Source organism: Lagopus leucura, unplaced genomic scaffold (genome assembly GCF_019238085.1).
Source record: "Lagopus leucura isolate 7727_CA_CO unplaced genomic scaffold, USGS_WTPT01 Super-Scaffold_100015, whole genome shotgun sequence".
Lineage (NCBI taxonomy): Eukaryota > Metazoa > Chordata > Aves > Galliformes > Phasianidae > Lagopus > Lagopus leucura.
The window spans coordinates 12,977,863-12,995,094 of NW_024962269.1; the positions used below are offsets into that span (position 1 = coordinate 12,977,863).

The 17,232-nt window shown below is 38.8% G+C and overlaps 1 long non-coding RNA gene across 4 annotated transcripts in view; it reads right to left on the reverse strand.

The window, feature by feature from the left end:
• The window catches only part of LOC122182753, a 351,304-nt gene that overhangs the window by 254,821 nt on the left and 79,251 nt on the right, over positions 1-17,232 (reverse strand). For all 4 annotated transcript variants that reach the window (XR_006179979.1, XR_006179980.1, XR_006179977.1 and 1 more), the window contains exon 2: positions 8,446-8,532. This is a non-coding gene — a long non-coding RNA (uncharacterized LOC122182753). The remainder of the gene's footprint in view (positions 1-8,445; positions 8,533-17,232) is intronic.

Here is a 17,232-nt window from a genome sequence, read left to right on the forward strand (position 1 = left end):
ATAAAATGCATATTAAGATATATGATTTTTTGCAACAATCAACTCATCTATTTTCATTGTTCAAAGAAACAAATTGCAGAGGCAAAGTTGCTGATTCTAAAGGAGTCGGGTGAAAAGAAGGCATCTTATTGGCTAACTAACAACCATACCATACTGATGGATGTAAATCTAATGCTCACGGGTCGTCTTATATCTCATATCACAATTGGACTGCATGGATTTCCCGGTACTTCTGCACCTTTATGTCAGTTGTTACTGCTGTTCTCTTCCCGGCTACTGGATGCTAATTAAATCCAGTAATTGAGATGCAATAGAAAATACTGTATGTGGATTTAAGCGTTATTAATAATGTCTGTGCTGCAAGGCTTTCCCAACCAGCACTCACTTAATGTTCAAAGTCCAATTCAGCACACAGTGAAAACTAGATAAAAATGCAATGGAATTTCTGCTCTTGCATACTGCTGAATCAACAGATTTCAATAAGAGGTATCTTCTAAAATTACAACACGTCCCCTATGCTTATCCAGGGGTTCACAACTGTGCTTTTGTAGTGAATAAATACAATGACACTATGTTTCAGGTTTTTTTTCCTGCTCTGTGGCTTCCAACAAGATTCATCAGAACCATCCAACAAATGCCATGAACAAGCACAAGCCTAGACCCCATCATTTTCTTTTCACCTCACAACTTATGCGATTTACATTATGATGGAAAATATCTTTTTTTTTTTTTTTTAAATACAATAGGAAGCCTTTATGATTATAGTTGCATTCAAAAATAAACAAAACATTACAAGGAGTCCCTCCAACACACAATGTAGACAGAGAAATTAATTCCCTTGTCTCCTGCAGGGATTAGTATCAAACTGATGGATTCATTCTATTTAGAAATTCTACTTTTCCAAATTTCATGCTATCTCTAAGCATGATCTCTGAGTCTTATGCGGCTCAGTGACAGTACAGTAAATAGTATGGGATCAGAAAAAGCAGCAGCAAGATCCTGACTGAGGGACTGGAGTGGTTACCAGTAGGGAAGGAAGTCTCCCAGAGACCTGATTCACAGTTCATTTTTTTTTCCCCTGCTCACAAATGACTAAACTATACGACTCATATATGAAAAGCTGAGGAAACCAAGGATATGGAAGAGCTCATAAAAAATGTTTGAATCGTGTCCTGGGGAGCAGGTCTGTCGTGCCGCAGTCATCTCAGCAGAGCCTCAGATGCTGCTGAATGCCTCTGGCAGGGCAAAAACTGCCTTGTAGGGGTCATATCTCTAGCACTCCTCACATTAACTTCTCTGGGAGACAACACACTGGGAATTAGACATATTTTTAGTCTGAGCTAGTGAATGCATCTGAGTTTAAACTCCTGTGCAGCACATCAAACCAGAATTTTCCATCTCATTTGTCATTTCAAAGCATAGCCTTTCTATGCTAGTCTTCACCACTTGCTACTAACATGAGATTAAATCACTTTTTTTTATCCATATCCCTTTCATGAGCGCTTTCCTTGAATTCAACAACTGCGACATTTGCTTCTTCTACAAATCTTTACCATATTCCATTTTTCCCAGCCAAGGGGATTAGACTACATTAATTCACCAGGATATTAGCTTCTCTTGTTTCAGAGAGCAGGTGGGACAGACAATATTTTGGGTGATGATACATGTGTACAAACAGATACACACCTCCATTGCAGATAACCTCTAGCTCCCAAGCTGTCTTGTCACTGGTACATGTATAAGTGTGTGATCTTATTATCTTTACTCTCATCTTCTCCAATCTGTTTTCTACTTGTATGCCAAATTTCTTTCCTCAGTCTTGAAGTATATAGTCAATTATTTGAGACTAAAATCATACGTTAGTACATAGGACTGCATGTTTGGACGTAGAACTTAGACTGGGAATGATCTATGAAGCATTGGAATTTGATGCAATTTATCAAAATCACTCTTTAGAAAAAGATACGGATGCTTCCTACTTGTATATCACTCTGCACATTCAAAACATTCTGCAAACACTTCTCCATTATCTTTGCAAGCTATGTACTATCCTTGCCTTAGAAGTGGACCAACTCTAGATAAACCTTCAGTGCTCTTCTGGTGACCTTGTAGATTTATTCCTCACCCAAACCAGGAGTTCTAGCTCTAAAAACTATGCTAGCTCACTGACAGTTAATATTCAAAAGCACATTCCTTCTGATAACTTCAGATGGAAATAGAATAAACTTCTTTCTTGCACATACAAGAAAACAAACTGTTCACTAATGTGGGCAGAACTGGTTCATCCCATTCATAGCGAAAATTTACAAGATCCAGATTATTATTTCCAACATAAATTTGAATAGGAAAAGGATTTGTTGTAATGGAAACTCCTGCTATTGGATTAAAAATGACCCGAGTTGTCTGACAGATGCCAAAATCAGTGAAGGCCAGGATGACTTAGAACCATTCAGTCTGCATCAGAGAAAACAAATGGGCTGAATGAAATAACCTTTCATTCGGTTCTGTATTTTTTTGTCACCAGCAGTAAAAATAAACAAATAAAGTAGTATAAATGCACCTTACCAACTTTCTCTAAATCAAAATCATCACATCATATGAGCTAATTTCACGCTCATTGTTTATAATCATGAAAAGGAAGAAAACAAATAATAATAATAATAATAATTTTTAAATTACATAAAATAACTTAGAATTAGAATTATTCCATTGCAGTCACATAACCTGAACTGTAAAGCTTGTGATTTAATTCCTTTCTGGTAGGATGTCCACCAGTAAAAACAATATGTAATGAGTAAATAACTCACCAAATTGTGTGTGTGGAGTACATCATTGGCTTCACAAACAGGAATAGAGGGAAAACGGTAAAGAAAAACTTAAGAGAGACAACCAAGAACTGCAGTTTAACAGAGAAAAGGTACCTGGCGAGGAGCAGAGCACTGACTGCTCACTGAAAAGAACAACAAACAGATCTGAGCTGTGGGGAGCTGTTGAGAAAACTGAAGGAAGAGTGAAAGTCAAGGGCCACCCAGATTATCCCAGAATAGTGCAAATGGCCCAGAAGCCATCAGCTGGGGAACCCAGGGTTCATTTGGGACTTAATGGCTCCATGAAGGCTACACTTGCAGTTAATGTATTTGAACCAAGAAATTTTTGCTTTATGAATACTTACACCAGAATAGGAATGTACTTAAAATGATCCCAAAGTACGTTCTTATGAAATCGGACATAAATTTCAGAGATATTATTTTTAAAAAAGCTTAATGTATGGGATAGATTATTTCCAGTGAAATATTATATTTGGTCGAGTGATGTGACAGGTTGAAAAAAATAACCACTACATACTACACTATAATGTACACCCGAGTGCAAATAGCCATTTTTCTATGGTAAAGCATGACTGAATCAGTGTTCCAGCATGTACCAAATGAAATCCTCATTCTTTGAAAATACATATATATATCCCTTTCAAAGCTCTTATTTCAATAAGCCATTAATTTCTGGGTTAGACTGTGTGTTAAAGTGCCAAAAAATTCATTGACAAGGATGATATATTTCATTCAAAACAAGTAAACCTAGCAGGAAAAAAATAACATCTTTAGCCTGAAGAAATCTTTCTAACACTTGTTTGTAATCCCTTTGGTTAAAAGGTATACATTCATGCTTTTTATCCAACATTTCAGAAAAAGAAGCCGACAAAACCACTGAAAATATTTCCATCCACTTCAATGATTCAGAAAATCCAATGAACATAACAAAAATCCTTTTAAAATCTCTATTCAAACCAAATCTTCTAGGATGCATTTAGCACCTGCAACGACACTGAGAAACTGTGACTGAAGGGTCTCTGGACCCAGCAAGTGCTGTTAACCATGTCGTGCTGCTGGAAACTGAGGCACAGAGACTAGGAGCCTGTTCATATTCGTCAAACATAGACAGATTTTTATTATTTCTTTTTAGCTGTTTCTAAATGATGATCTATCACACGCACACATTTCTTTGACACTAGAAGAAAGGTAGCTCAATAAGTTACTTGGTATGTCTCCCATTCAACTCTAAGTGCTCATCTTTAGAAGTCTCCCGCAGCTCCCAGGGAATTGGCAACTAATGAAGTCAAAGAAATACTGGGGTTCATTAAGCACGCAAGCACTCTGCTGAAAATCAAAGATCAGCCTGGTACCCCTTGAACATATCATAGTTACCATTAAAAATCATCATAGTATTTGAGGTTAGTAAAACATATTGCTTAGGCTATAAAACATTCTAAACTAGTATCCCAAATGTCTTGCCTCAAGCAAGCACTTAAATTAAAGTTTCAGACAGCTGGCACTGGAATCAAAATAACAGTTTTGCACAAAGAGATTGGATAAACATGATTATTGTTTTCATAATTTATTTTGTCAATGCGCAGCATCGTGCCTCGATCCATCCTTTGTACTTGGGCATGATTTCTCTCTTTTCAACAGGTAACTATATATTTCATGTGGATTTTTACAGAAAACAATCCCAACTGATCTGCTGCTCTTGAATAATCTAATCCCTAATTAGTTGAGTCTGAACACTAAAAAGGCAGTATTGTGTGCTTTAATTAATTTCCATAATCTGGAATTTTTGTCTGCTTGCCTCATGAGATTGTTTGGTTTTCAAGGAGAGTCTAACACAAAAATATCACTTCTTCACCTATGAAAAAGATGGCAGTGTTCTGGGTACTCAATACAGCACAACTGCAACAAACCCATAGGTCTTAATTAAGACTAAACCCATTTCCTATTTACCTTCAGTGACGATTTTAAAATGCTCTTCCTGCATTTATTCCTCGTCTCTTCCATGTTCTGAACATGGTTTGCTCCCCTTCAAGTTCCTTAAGCACAGACCTTCCAACCATGCAACATGATTTAAAGTATAGGAATATAGTGCCAGAAATCCTATGCAGCTACCTCTTACATAAACACACATTTTCAGACACAGATCCCCCAAACATTTCACATTTAAAACTCTCTTCCAAAGCCAAAACGTGGCTTCTTGAGCAAATCTCAGAAAGATTTCTGCAGTATTTTATCCACGCGGTTAGCCAAGAAAAGATCTTCTCTCAAAATCATCAAATCGTGACACACACAAAAGGAACTGCAGTTAGGAGAAGCTCCAGCTTTGCAGGCATAGAAAAGCCTTGCCACATTGCTGGAGTGTAAAACCATTGTCATGATTCACGTTGCTTTCTGCTACCGTTCTGCAACTACTTTTTAAAGAAACGTTATAAAATGTTCAGAAGGATTCGAGTTTTGACAACTACTTTGCTTGTAGACCCCTTTGAATATTGTCACTGCAGATCTCTCACCCAAATGAGAGTCTAAACCATTGCCTTGACGGGAACTGAGCTCCCGTGCTTCAGTTCACACAGCTGTAAAGTGGAGATATATTTCTGCATTTTATATTTTATATATTCACTGCTTCACAGGGCTGTTCTGGAGCTCGTGAGCACATATAAATTGCTTTGACTCATTCTGTTGAAAGTATCCCACGGACAAAACAGATCTTTCTCACAAATATAAATTAGGAATTATCTCCCTTGTACTCAGAAGGGTTAGTGTAAATTATTACACGTGCGGGACTGAGAGCAAAACTTGTCCCTGTTTATGCAAACTACTTCTATGGTTTCTGCTAGCATGAAAGGGGGTGAGCTGTTCCGGCTATCGTGAAAAGGATTTCTCAAGCCAACACAGGCCAACCAGGTCCATTTTGAGGTTGCCCTTTGCTTTCTCACCTTGTGGAGCTGTGACCACCAGGGCCTCAGAAGATGTAATCAACCTTTCAGCTTCAGGAGAAAACCCATTTCCTACCACCTGTGCCCTAACCAGACCTCAACTGGTCTCAGCTCTCCAGAGGTCAGCACATTAGGACACTGTCCCATTGCACGCAGAACTTCATGCACTATTCAGAGGAGGAACAAGATGCAGAAAACACAAGAAATTTGCCAGTACTGATGTTTAGCTCCTCTCTTTCCTTCCTTGAACATATCTCTGCTGCTTTTAATTAAGTTCTCAGATTCATAGCTCGGAGATCTTTAATAACTACAGAAAGTGCTTGCAAGGCAAATTTTTCACTTCTAAGAAGGATGGTTATAATAAATGCTACCCTCTAATTTATAGGTAAACTTAACCTGATTTTACCTTTATTGCAATACATTGCATGGCCATTTTCATGCAATAGACTGATGACATAAAAGATTTTAACTTTTATTAATAAATGGTGAAAACGTTGGATGGTATGCCTCCAACACACTGTAAGTATAGTGCCTGCTGATTAATTAATCTAATTAACAAAGGTGAAGGTTTATAATTGGGGTTAACTAGAATTTAACTGGTCATTGTTCATACCCCCCACTGCATTGTCCCCTAAGTAACTCACTCTGGTAGCCCTCCACGGTCCCTCGACCCCAACTTCAAATCCAGGGATCAACCAGCTTGAAGGAAAAGTATATACAATCATATTTCCAAGACTGTAATAACAGCAGAACTTAATGGTGTGATATTTTTATACTGTTTGGGAAAGAGACCCTATTTTTTCTTACTCATAAGCCCAGAGTATTTTTAAATAGTTCAAGTCCCTGTAGTACTTCACAGTTTGCAGCGCAGTTTAAAAAGTAATACATCTTTTCTTAGATGTACCCCAGATTCTGCCTTTTAATAGACATGATAATGAGATTCTGTGTCTTCATTTCCCAGTGTGCAGAAAGCTCAAATAAATCTTTGATTGTTCACAACCCTGGAGAAGGCTCCCAAGCCCAGGAATGTAATGATGTTTCTCTAAACAATCATTGCTAATGAAATTTAAGTGTATTTAAAATATATAGATGTTTGTGTGTATATATATTAGTACTATCAGAATTGCTTTTCATTCCTTTTACTTTGTAAATTTGTATCTGTCTGCAGTAAACTTAGCTCTCAAGGGATTCGTTGCTAGGAGAAGGGAAGTCCCAAGTTATTTCACTGACCTGCAAGACACACATTGAACTTCTGCTTTTGAGTGAACTTTTAAAGCGTTAGAAGAGCCATTTGGTGACTTTTTCATAAGATTAGGGACTGCATCCCTAGACCTCTATCAAATGCATCAGAGAGCAGAATGCAGTCCAACTGTACAGCTTTGGAAGGATGTCATAAGCTCAGACCTCACAAGGTTCAGGAAAACATCACCCAATATCAGTCAAAAGACACGGATAAACCTCTGCCTGCCTGTACATGATCTGGACACCTCTGAACCTCTTTGTCACAAGTGTAACACTCTGGTTTCCTTTGGCTATTTGAGGTGCTCAAGTAACTACTTCCCAAAATAGGGAACAGTTTTCAGGAAGGGAAATTGAACAACCATCAGCATTTACCTGTTGAGTCATCATTCTGCACAGACTGCTGAACACAATTATTGATGTTCAGCAAAGACAAACATAACATACTCGTGCTCAGGAAAAAATGCTAATGCCTTACACCTTCAGTCATTGTTAAATTTGCTTTGAAGGGAATCCAGACTTAACAACATTGCTTGTTTTATTTCAGGCTACCATTGTTACCATAACACTACCAGTTTGTTTTCACTCCTTTTGCATATATCAGCTGTTTTCTCCTGAAAATATGTATCTCACATTCCTGAATTTTACCAAAAACTTACACTCTTCAGAAAGGTTGCAGTAAAAGCATTTACATTATCATGCAATCTATGTCACAAAGAGGCCTGACAAGACTTTGGATATCACCAACTTCTAGAAGTTATAGCATAAAGAGACTAAGAGAAAATACCAAATTAAAATATTGTCTATAGGCAGAAAAGAACCCTGAACACATAAGGTGGAAGAAGAAAGCATAGGGAAAGCTCTGTAGACTTCCCTCCCTAGAGGCCTGCAAATCTCAAGCAGCATCTACCGTGGCCATTTCACTCCCACATTCTCAGTCTCAGGTGGAGATTAGTAGTGTGAATTCATTGATTAGCCCCACCATCACTCAGTTCTCACGTTTCTTTTCCTCACCTCTCCTTTCCATCACTGAACACAATCTTTAGAAATCACATCTACAAACACTTTCTCGGTCAGAAAATAATTCCCTCCTCCTCGTAGATTTACGTACATTTTGTAGGTAGTTGCAGTATATATTTTCTCATAAGTAAGTTTTCCTTTCCAAGTACAAAAATTCTCACTATAGGACTTAGTGCTGAGCTACTGTTCTTGGTTCTAATGCAAAGAGAGCCAGATCCTTAGCGGGAGCGAGCAGGCATTACCTTACAGCCTCTGTTACACCTTCACCTGTGAAGAGGCTGCCTTTAGCCACAACAGTCTTTCAGATGCTTTTGGCATAAATAGTGTCTCTTTCTACTTAAACAGTAATAGACATCGAGACTCAACAAGATCAAATCAAGGCTGTAGGCTTTACAGCAAGACTTAATAAGGTAGACAAGGATTACCTGTTAACTGGGAAACTGAAGAATACATTTCTTCAACCTTGGATAATGTTTCTCTCATTTCTTCATCCCTTTTCTTTTGTATGTGGCCTAAAAATGAACCAGAAAAAGGCAATCATGGAGGGGAGAAGAAAAAGGGTGAAAAAAAGAAAAAAAAGAAAAAAAAAAAGTACCCCAAAAGCCAGTTAGCCATTAGAAATCTGCTGAATAATCATGGGAGCCATAGCTAACTACTGCTTTCTAAGCCAATATGCCCTGAGAGTCTTGAACTCAGACATTCCAAGGCAGCTAAGTTAAGGCCCCATCCTATTTGGCAAGCAGCTGCAGCCTCTTGTTAATTAACAGCATATTCCTGACTTGGTCCAGCTTGTATGGATGAGAAGGTGTTTCCCAAGGAAATCAGAGTAGGAATAGAATAGGGAAAAAGGGGGGGAAAAAAGAAGAAAAAAAAAAGAAGAAAAAAAAAAAGAAAAAAAAAAAAGAAAAAAAAAAAAAGGTGAGTTCAGGAGGGCAATGAGGCGGGGGTTAACAACGCTGCTTAAGATCAAGGGCTGAAGTGCTGAGATGCTGCCAGACTTGAAAACTTTAATTTACTGTCACTGTTAGCCCCCTTTGAGGTTTATGGTGGTATTTATACACACAGCATCAATCACATGAAACAAGGAGGGGATTTATAGTTTGTTTTAAAGACTGCAAATGCAATGTAATGCAAATAGCATGCCTCATGGGCATTTACATTTAATGGGAAAATTACAGATGCAAAAGATTGGTAGAACAAATTTTAAATTGACTTTATTACATCTAGTGCTTTTCAGAGAATACTATTAAAAAAAAACGCGAGGAGATATGGTAATGGAGTTCTACACTGTAGCTTGACAGCTTAAATTCCACTTAACTGACTTTGCTTGCATCTTTCTGTTTACATTACTTCTTCCAATGAGTTTGGCTGGCAAGATCTCTGGATCATAAACTGATTAGAAGCTTTGATTCTGTTTTGTTTCCTTTTTGGGGTTGGAATATTTAACGTGTAAAGCTGATTGTATCTTGCTAACTGTTTTTAACTAAGTTTTATCATCAGAGTTTTTTAATGTAGATACAGCTAGGAACAGCTCTTTGAATCTATTACCACCTTTATATGTGACCATACATACATAGTCCTTAATTTGTATGAGCTTCCTATATTTCCTCTTTATCTCTATAGATAGAACAGAAAGAGATGGCTGCATTACTTTGCTCGATGATGATGGAGCAAACATTCAGAACTAATCTCAGCTACTTATGGAAAGCCCATTCTTTCTCAAAAAACAGGTTTATTTCCCAGTATTCCCTTGTGGCTACAAACACTTCTCCTGGAATGAAGAGCATTTGCTGTTGCAATTGAAGGTTGTTATCATCATTTGTTGACTTATGGTAGATCCATCTGAAAGGTGTTGGTGGGTCTCCAGCTCACCTTCAGCAGACCAGATGAAGCCCTGGTTCAAACAGGTGCAACTGTTCTTGCTTCAGGGAAGCTGTGCCCAATTACACAAAGGCTGATTTAACACCCTATAATGATTGCTATATTCCCATCCCATTCAGGTCTCAAATGAGCAAATAATTGAAGGTGTTTCTTAAGCCCATTCCAATTGAGTGAAGATTGAAGCACATGTGTTGTTTTTAGTCTGTTTTGCAGCCAGCAGCAGAGCAGCCTCTCTACATGCTGAGACCTGCTTTAGGATGGTAGAAGCCTTCCGCCCTTTGTTCCTTCAGATTTCCAAATCTTTGCTGTCACACAACATAACACCCGTGAAAATGCTTTACAGACCTGCTCATCATGCCATATTTTAGCCACAGCATAAGCAAATGATGATGTGACCTTTCAAGAGCATAAAGCATGTAGTCAAAGATTACTAGAGCTCAGCCTGTTAGGACTGCGTCTTTCCAAGATTTCAAGCAGAATCTCCCTGAAATGAATGCCATCCTCTTTCTTTGCTTCTATTCATCATGATACATATGCATGTACCCTTGAGATACCCTATAAACTTGTTATCACCAAAAGGCCACGATTAAGAAAGGAGATGATTTGCTACCCATTAGTGACTCAATCAATTCTACTATAGTCAGTGAATATTTGTTATCGTCATCCACAAATACCCCTCCTGGATTTCTGTATCCCTATTTTCAGTTTTTGTAGGTCTCTCTTTCATCTTATAGAGTAATACCTTACAAGAAGACTTATAACAAACTATGTGACATCTCAGTGCATTTATTAGTGAGGAACTGAGTCAGAGCAATGTTTGCTCTTTGTCCGGTCCTGACAGATATATTCTCCAGGTGTTGTCACCCATAACAAACACATAATGGCAGAGAGCAGCCTATATTAACATTTGAGCTAATACAAACATGCACTGTTTAAGCAATTCACCTGAGATTGACTGCCTTGCCGTTGTGACTTTTGTTTAAGGTTGTAATCCCATGCGATGACATTCTCCTCTGCAGCAGTATGTTAGCAGCAGGCTTGGGAGTGTCACGATGATGAGGAAACCATAGGCTCCGGAAGCGAGAGCAGAAGTGAAACAAACTTTCACACTCAGAAGCCATTAATGAAGTAAACACACTTGAACGTTGACAGGTAACTCACAAAGCCACCTACCAGTCTTGTTCCAAATCAAACCAACAATTACACACACACACACCAAAAAAAACCAAACTATTTGTAAACAAAATTCACAGTCATTTTTAAGTTAGATTATCTCATGCTGGCCAAGCATCTAATGCCTGAGCAGACACAGGAATGTCAAAGTAGAGAAGGAAACGGCCTCTTTTCCACCAGCACAGCGGACTCTGCATCCATTTTTATGTTTCTGATGATCCATAAAGAAAGTACATTTACTGCAAGGATGCACATCATAATGGAGAATCCAAAGCCTTCAACACCACTAAATGTGGTTACATTTGCTTTAGGCACTGTGAGTATCACAAGTATCACTGTTTTCAAGAAACTACTCATCAAGTTTAGCCATACCTGGAAGAATATAGATAGCTGAAGCTAAAATTGCAGTGCACAGAGACACATGCTGTCCCTATATTGACGGGTAACCATGTGCTCGTGTGGGATGAAGTGGAGAATTGCTTCTTGTTGTGGAAGGTTGTCGAGGCAAACATGCACAAATCACAATATTTGGACCAGTTTTGTAACCCACAAATGATGGGTTTCTGCAGAACTTAATGAAATGATGATTTAAACCCCCTCCCACTCCCAATTTATCTTTCAACAAGAACTAATATTTTTTCTGGAGATAATAAAATAAAATAAAATACACTGGCACGATGTGTATCAAGACAGAAAAAAAGATATAAAAATATTGAGCCCCTTAAATTTCAAGTGCAATTGTCTTTCCTGGTAAACATTTTCCACATCTCCAAAAACAAACACTATTCAGAGTTTAGCCCAAGCTTCTGAGACACCAATTACACTGCAGCACTCAAGGACTGTCATCTGAATGTAAAGACAAATACTGTCCAGACAGCACATACCAGCTGCCAGTTCCTGTGTAGCAGGATACTCCCTCACCTTCTGTTTTAGGTTTCTGAAAGATTGTTTTCTTTTAAAATGGCAGGTTCCCTCCATTCCTCCTTCGCTGCTCACAGTGAGACATGTCATCTGATACTAATTTGTACTCGCTTTGTGTTTTGACTTAATTTGATTAATAACTATATCCTTTAATGGCAGTGTGACTTAACAATATGCTATTATGTTGGTGCACTGCACTTCGGCATCTAGAAGCCATTCATCTGCATCACAGCAACATTTTGAAACTAATTCAAAGTGGCATTTTTCTGTACCTCTTTACCACAGGGTAGAGGCCTGCTCTTCTACTGGAATTGCCAGCTAAGAGCTGCAGGCCAAATCTGGCTTGAATTTATCCAAAGACTCCTCTTAGTGCTCACATTCCAGGCTGGCTATCTATAGAATTGTTTCACCCCTTTTCTCACCCTTATCCTATTGATTGCCTTCTATGTCTTTTTTCTTCTTCCTTTTCTTTTTTCTCTTTCAATTCCCTCATGCATTCATTTTAGATATTTCAGAGTTTGTTAGTACAATACTCCGCACTGACAAAACCGTATCAATATGGTAAGAATTTACCAAGGAGCTTACAAACACACATTGCCATAAATAAATAAATAAGAATAATTTTGTGACAGAGACAGATAAAGGAGGATAAAAGAGAAAGGAAAAAAAAAAAAAAAAAAGAATTTATCACACCTCAAATTAAGTATAATTGAACTTTGCAGTGTCTTAAGACATAACACATGCTGCCTGGTGGATGGGATGAAACTAGTAAGCTTTGACACTGTGTGGGGAGGAAAGGAAATTCAATGAATTCCCAGCAGCTCCAGATAAACTTAGGAGAAGATATCAGTGCACAAAGTGTGTTTGTGTCATCAACACCAGTGGAGCAATTTGCAGATGAAAAGAGAAAGGCAAAGTTGAATACAGGGCAGTTGAATACAGGGCAGTGGCATGTGGTATGTGTAATTCTGCTCGTGATGCACCTCCAAAAAGGGGAGGGAAAAAAAAGAAGGAAAAAAAAGGGGGGGGGGGGGCGGGAAATCTAAGGAAATCCAGGAAGGTTTCAAGTTTTAGGAAATGCAGGAAAAATGCAAGAGGAGCCAGTGCTTGGGAGGAAGAGGAGCAGAGTCAGCTCAAGAAGGGATGTCGCAAAGCTGAACTTTCCTATTGCTGACAGCAGTCAGTAACAGCTGCTTAAGGTTCTTGCTCCTGTAAAAGAAAGCTTGAAACTAACACCCTTGGTGCCACAAAGCAAACCTGTACGGGCCTTGAGGCAATTAAAAAATCATACATAGTAAAAAAAAAAAAAAAAAAAGAAAAGAAAAGAAAAGAAAAATAATTGCCCTTACTGTGGAAACAATGGCTGTAAAGTTTATACATGATGGTTTCCTTTGTATTAGACCAATGCTTGCCACATGCCAAAACATAAACCAGATTCCATAATATGTAGGTTTTTCATAATTTCCTCAGATTAGTTTTTTATTAATGCCTGTCAACAGCAAATGATAGGCATGTGTTGCATTAACAGCCACTACAAGCCATGCCAGCCCTGACTTTGCTGTTGATCTAAAACCTAGAGGAAGCTTAAAAGCCCATTGATTGAAGCCCATTTGCATTAAATCCCAGAGGTTTTTACCTTCTCCCCTTTTTAAGCAACTATTAGTTGTTTTTACATTTTCACTAATAGTAGTCAATAATTACAGGGTTATTAACAATCATCTAGAATAAACAGAACTGATTATCTTCTCCAAGGTGTTTCAGCCATCCTTGGATATTTATAAACTTCCTGACTTAAATCATCTTTGAGAATTTATTTTTTTTTAATTTCTTCATGTGAACAGTAGAAAAGAACTCCCTGTCTCCAAGCCTCTACCCTCCAGTTCTCCTGTTAGCGATGTTCATAGAAAGGCAAAGTAAGAGAAAGAAAATAGACTGCATATCAGCAACAAGCATACCCTTTGTTCATACAAGGCCCACACAAGCTCATAGCTTATACACTGAAAAAAGACTCAAAGCTTTTAATGCTCAATTTCTTAAACATTAGGAAAAGCAAGATTTACAGACTCTTAAAGGAAAATGAGACTGAAATATTTAAACTGGAAGCTACTTGTAAAACAGTCATTTCTAATTGGTGAAATAAAAGAGTTCAGAATTGCTTTTCCTAATAGGTAATGTTCCCATCATAAAATAAAAGTGCTGTAAAAATTTACTAAATTCTCACATTAAAAATGGACACACTATGTTCCTTAGTGTTCTTTTCACGTCGTCAGATAACCACGGAAGTCCCTAAAATTTAAACATCTCTCAGGCCAAAACAAATGAGTGATTGGAAAAAAGAAATCAACTCCTTGTAGGAGTATGTGGGTTTAGAAGAACATCCCAAACATTGATAACATGGCATTCAGAAAATTTATTAGTTAGGTCTACAGCTGTTGGCCTACTATTCAGCTAAGCTGTGTATTGCTCATATGCATTTCATGGCAGAAGCATTTCATGTCAATGAGTGGAAAGTCCATGAGACTGTTTGGCCCAGGCTGTACAAGTGTAAAACAGGACTCCACTGTGTTGAGCTGCATATTTCTGGATTCAGATTAATTAACATTGCTGACACAAATCCAAGTTTTCGATGTATGTCCATCAACCTCAGAGGAATTCTATCCGAGGATGAGAACAGAATTGAGGCAAACAGATATGGGTCAGCTTCAGGAATGATCCATTATTTGTGTATGTGCCTCTCTTCATCAGACAATACATTTAATAAAAGAAGGGTTTTTTCCTACTCTGGTTATGAGGTTAACTCAGTGCTCCACCACACATGGTGCACATGAGCAAAGGTGGCTGAGCAGGGCTATGTAAGACTGAGAGATGAACAAAGCTCAGCAAGTTGAGCCTAGACTTTAGCTTCTCCTTCCCCTCTGTGCACAGAGCACTCCATTACAGCAAGACAGTCCCTATAGGCATTTATAATCATATATAGACTCAGACATATGGCACTAGCACCACCACCACCAAAAAAATCTGCAGAACAGCCACCTCTGTTGATTGGTTGAGGCAAAATTCCTGAACCTACAGCAGGCAATAATTGATGGGATGAGAAATTTCCAGAAAGGCCACTTCTGCTGGGGTTTATGCACAATGTCAGCCATTTTATTGGCACTGAAAAATAATCTGGCCACCTAAGCCCATACAGTTTTGCCTTATGTGCAATCAAGGCCCGTACATTTTTTACTGCACTCAGTGTCCCACTCTGGAGGGAGAGGACTTCCCAAAATAAAACATGACAGCTTACTCAGGAAAAGACTGAGTAAATAGATAGAGCCCGTGTGTTGCCTGAAGGTCAGCAAACCCAGGCTCCTCAATTAATGGCAGATGCAAATTCCAGCCTTTGCTCTGACAGCTTGCCCCCAGCCAAATCAGAGTGGCTGAGCTGCCACCCCTTCAGCTATCCTGCAGTATCAAGCATCTCTTCATCCAGTTTGGGATGGAGACAGCACTTGAGCCGTGCCCACACAGCACACAGAGGTATTTTGTCCTGGCAAGAGATTCCAGCTGCTTGTCAAAGCAAACTCCTTATTGGGTAGTAAAACAAAAAACAAAAAACAAAAAAACAAAAAACAAAAAAAGAAATGCTTTTTACTATTATAAGAGAATCCAAAGGAACAGAAATGATGGTTTTTAACCCCAAACAGAAGCTATCCCCATGGCTGGCACTGCAGATATGCAGTTCTGCTTTGAGGATATTGGGATTCTGTTTGGAGATATCTGGGACTCCTTTGTTCCTGCTGTTGGTGGGTCAGTGGTCATTATTGTGAGAGGAGGCTGTTGGCCGTTATTAGGAGATAGTGACCTGAATTTCCAGCAACCCTTCCTAATCAGTGGCCAAGATTTTGCAGCAGCTGTTTAATAATAGTTTGTCTAATAAAATATTCATATTATCATATATTTTCCATCTTAGAGGATGATCAGAATGTCATTTTAATATTTTCCCCCTACTAAAATAAAATTCTAATTAAAGCTAAAGATATATTGCCTACGGAAAGTTAAACTGTTTAAAATTATTAACTGCTTGAATACTTGTTGCTATACTACAAGCTGCTATAAAAGAAAAGAAATTAAGTACATGGGGGATTAACGCAATTTTGAAAGCTGCATTCCCCTCCCTCCTCCTTTTAGATACGCCTAACTGAGCCATAACTATTTTTCTCCACTCAGCCAGACTCCAGCTTTGTGGCTTTTTTAATAACCTGGCTTTTCAAGCTTGTGCCCCCGAGAGCCTTTTCATTTCTGCCGCACTACCTACAAGCAAATTTCTTCCAGTTGCTCAACAGCCTAATGCCTCCCTTTCTTCGTTGTTGAAGCATTTCATTGCAGTTTCATTGACTGGGAGGTGTTCTGTTACAGTGGAATCAATAGCTTAGGGCTTCCCAGCACACCGATTAGCTTGTCAGTCAGAGCCTGGGGGAGGTAGTGTAAATCCCAGAATACCAGGGGCCACCAGTTTGAAAACTAAGGAATGCGAGGAGCCCGCATGGGTTTTTCTACCACCTGTTGCTCTGCAACATGTGCAAAGTGTATTAACTTCTTTGCTGTTACATGCCTTAAAGGTCAACTGCGATAGAAGCTTTAAGCTTTTGGAATATTTTAATTCATTACAGGAATCAACTTTTAGCGATTTGCTACAAAGAGCGCCTTACAAAAGGCGTTTCTTTTCCGTGGTGAGGCTTTTAGTTGGGGTTTGTCGGTAGCTTTGCATTTGGCAACATGTTGGTACCTCTTTCAGCTTTATTTTATTTAAATAATCTGCTTTTTTTATTATGTAGGAATAGAAGCAGTTTCCTCAGCAAACGTATTCCCTTCCACCATGAAGAGTGCCACTTTAGATGACCCAGACCATCAGAGGGGGGATATTTCTTCTCTCCCCAGTTTGTGTTGGAGGAGAATGAAATTACGAAGCATGAAGTCAGAAAACTTTTGCAGTCCACGTGCTGTCAGACCAGAGCATTCCCACCTCACTGCCACCTGACTCCAGCTTCTCCCATGGATGTCCAGAACTTCTCCCAGTGTCAGTGTCAGTGTCCCAGGGCCATCTGCTATCAGTCCAGAATGGCTCTGCATGTGGGACAGAGCTGAGGCTGGTTCCGCACAGCTAACTCACTTGGGTGCCTCAGCTGGGTTAAGCTGTGTCCTTTCAGCCAGCCAAGATGATGCAGAGCTATATATTTTAATACCTCTGGTCA